This window comes from Chrysochloris asiatica, unplaced genomic scaffold (genome assembly GCF_000296735.1).
Source record: "Chrysochloris asiatica unplaced genomic scaffold, ChrAsi1.0 scaffold00054, whole genome shotgun sequence".
Taxonomy (NCBI): Eukaryota; Metazoa; Chordata; class Mammalia; order Afrosoricida; family Chrysochloridae; genus Chrysochloris; species Chrysochloris asiatica.
Genome location: NW_006408572.1, coordinates 4,090,248 through 4,094,325, shown reverse-complemented (window position 1 = coordinate 4,094,325; position 4,078 = coordinate 4,090,248).

Below are 4,078 nucleotides of genomic sequence, written 5' to 3'. Positions count from 1 at the left end.
GAATGAAGTCCTTGCCAACTTCAATCTTTTCTCCACTGATAAGAATGTTGTTTATTGGTCCAGTGGTGAGGATTTTTGTTTTTCTGACATTAAGATGCAACCCATACTGAAGGCTGTGTTCTTTGATCTTCATCAGTAAATGTTTCAAGTCCTCTTCAAGGTTGTATCATCTGCATATCGCAGGTTGTTAATGAGACGATTACCCTAAAATTTCTTTCTGATGCGGATTTAAAATTTCCTACAGATCAAATTGCAGAGTGTTGTTTTTAAACCCTGGACCCAGTACTAATTATTATTTCATTCTCCTGTTCATCTTCCACCTCTAAGAAAATCAGCTCCTTCTATGCATTGCTACATATTAATCTCACCGGATGTTTAGTGGTGGGTAGATAGGTATATAGAGAAATACAGTCACCAAGTAAAACTATGTTGATGCATATAAGATGCATCTTAAGCTCAAAAGAGAAATATTACAGCTCCTCTGCCATGTCTTTTGCTTCCATATGACACTTGGCCTGTTCTTTGAAAGCACAAGCTTTATATTTTAAGTGAATACTCAGTATTTTTTTGTGTAGAATCCCCAGTATGACCATCTTCTCCAATGTCTTACCTTTCTCCCCAAAACCTCCAAGCACAGAAAATGAATATTTATTAATATAGTCCTTGGGATTGATGCCTCTTTCTAGTTTCCCCTTATCAGTATTTCAGTACAGTTCCATCCTATAGCATTTCCTCATCTTAATATTTCTCCAGCTTTCAACCCATTCCATCCTGACATGTCTTCTCTCCAGTCCCCCTTAGAAGGATAATTTCTTCTCATTGCAATTATACTGTCCCTGTATTTTACCCTCTCTCATTCCTAAAAGTGTCTCTGGACTTGGTTTCTCCATAGTCACTTCTTGGCTGTCAATTTATTGAAATTATTAATTTAAATGGGGAAATGAAGAAAGATACAACAGTGGTGGGTAAGACCAGATTGGAAATAGAACAATGAAGATAAAATAGGAAGATACAGAGTGCAACAGGATAAGATGGTAAGAGAAAAGGGTGAAAAGAATGATAGAAATGAGGGAAGGTGCAAGATGAAAGAATGGGAGACTACAATGGCTATGAGAATTATGGATATCAAACTTCGGATTGCCCATTTGGTCAAAGACGAGTGTGGAGAAAGTGAAAGATGAGTATGAAAATGAGACAAAAATCATACTTTGAAATTCCTTCCCATCAGAATGTGACCATAAAATCACCAGCATCTCCACTGTTGTTATTGTTGGGTCCAACCCTCCTAATATAGAAATAATAGTCTTGATTTTGCTGAGTGTGTCATTTCTCCTTCTGACTAGGAGATCATTCTAGAAAGACAGAGAGTAGGGCTGACAGACAGGAGAGAGAAGGGAAGACTGTGAATCTGAAGGATCATCCTTCCACAACCCATAACATTTTTAAATCCAAAGAAAATACCAAATGTTTTATGGATGAATAGCTTTTTAGTAAAAATATAAAAACATATGAAAATGATCAGCAAAAAAAATCATGATAGTAGTTACTTTTGGAGAGAGAGAAAATGGGATGGAATTACAAGTTTAAAAGTGTCTCAGCTGTAAGTGTAATTTTTTAGTTAAATACACACACGTGTGATGCATCATGGATTGAATTGTATCCCCATAAAGTATGTGTCAGTTAGGCTGCATCATGATTCTCAGTGGTTTGGCAATTATGTAATGATCCCTCATGATGTGATTTGGTATGATCCACCTTAAACTTATTTAAGGGAATTAGAGTGAGATATATTTATGTGTTGGATTTCAAAGTATGTTTGAACCACGTGGTGGCCATTCAAGCTCACCAGCTGCTCCTTGGAAACCTTATACAGGTTCGCTAGGGGTTGGAACTGACTCGATAGCACTTAACAAAAACATAACAATATAATATAGGTCACAGCCCTGATATGATGTAAAAGGAGTTTCCCTGGGTTGAGGTTCCCACCATCTGTTTATCTTACAAGAGATTAAAGGAAGAAGCAAATAACTCACAGGGACTATATGTATGAATATGCATTTTCTGCACTTGGAGGTTTAGGGGAGAAAGGTAAGACAAGAAAGAGATGGACCTACTACCACCAAGAAAGCAGAGCTGGGAATGGAGCAAGTCCTTATGACCCAGAGTCCCTGTGCTGGGAAGTGTCTAGACTTCTACACTCAGGGGATGGCCAAGACACATGGAGATCTCCAAGTAAAGCTAGATCCACAGTTGTTGAAAGCAGATGAGGACCTTCCCACAGAGTCCACATAGAAGGAAAGCTTTCCCAAAGAGCTGGTGCCCTGACTGCAGACTCCTAGGCTCCTAAACTATGAGAGAATAAATTTCTTTTGTTAAAACCATTCACTTATGTGGTATTTCTGTTTTTGTTGTTGTTGTTACTGTTGTTAGGTGTCATTGAGTCAGTACTGACTCATAGTGACCCTATGCACAACAGAACAAAACAGTGTGCAATCCCAGGCCAACCTCACAATCCCTGAGCCCATTGCTGCTGACTCTGTGCTAATAATACTCCTTCCTCTTTTTCTCAGACCCTCCGTTTTACCAAACACCATATACTTCTTCAGAGACTGGCCCCACATGATGATATGTCCAATGTATTAGAGACAAAGGCTCCCCATCCTGGCTTCCAAGTAGTGGCTGGTGAGTTTAAATAGCCAATTTTGTGGTTCAAACCAACATTGTGGTCTGGTGCTTTATCCCACAGTAGCACACCAATAGTCCAATGTTATAATAGCACTAGATGATAAAGACACTTTTGTTACTTCCTAAGATTTACTAAAATTGTGTTGTGGACACACAAATGAATGTTCCCTCTTTTATTCTCAGGGTGAGTCTGTGTATTTGTAATAGTCACAATTTTAAAGTCACAAGACCTATCACCGGTCTACTTACCTAAAGCATGTTTCTACATACTAGTATTTGACTGTATGTATCCTCTACATTTTATGTGTCCACTCCTCAATGATGAACAGCTCTTTTCCTGCTGCCACCAATAATGCTGTGATGACTAGCCTGGTCCATGTTTCTTTATGAACCTTGAGAAATTTTCTCTGAGATACATGCTCATGAGTGGGATTTCTGGATAATAGGCAATATTGATGTAGAGATAGATGATAGATAGGTAACAGATCAATCAAAAAAATAACAAGCCCACTGTCAGTCAATCAATTAAACTCATAGTGACCATATATAGACTTTCCAAGTCTCTAAGTCTTTATGGGAGAGACTTCTGGAAAGATGGAGTAATAAGTAGACAAGCTACACATACCCTATACAACAAAGATGGTGGTGGTGGTGTGCTGTGGAGTCGGTTCTGACTCATAGAGACCCTGTACAGGGTTTCTGAGGCTGTAAATCATTACAGGAGCAGAAAGCCTCATCTTTCTCCTGTAGAACAGCTGGTAGTTACAACAAAGATAAGTGAGACCAAATGATGCAGAAACAGATGATAATCCTGAAACCCTAAGTACCAGAGGAAAGGAGAGAGACATGGATTGAATACTGACTAGGAGAAAAAACTGAGGGGACAGACAGGTGAACTGTTGGCTAGTCTGAAACAGCATGACCATTTTGAACTTTTGCAAGCAGCATTTAACCTGATAACAGACACACTCTTGACAATGGCTGGTGAAGAGGAATGTGCAATTCTCCCTTGTTCCTCACATCCTCCTGGTGACTAGAAGAATGGACAGCCTCACCCATTCCCTGTACAATCCCAACTCTGTCAGATTTCAAAGCTTTGCCATTGTGAGTTCCTGGATGAGCAGGAACTCCCATAATCAGCCACCCGGCTCCTAATGGTCCTCTGAGTCTTGAAGAGATCCCTCTTGGAACAAAGCCCCTGAACTCAACCACGACTAGAGTCTGTAAGTACTAATTCTAGATTAGGTGCCTTGATTGTAGAAAACATCTAAGCCTACAGGAACTCCATCCAGTATCTGGCACGCCACCCTTTCACCCCTCCACTTACCAGCTTGCAAGCTCCTTGGCTGGTAGACTGTACTAACTCATACCACATACCATGCCCACTAGTTTT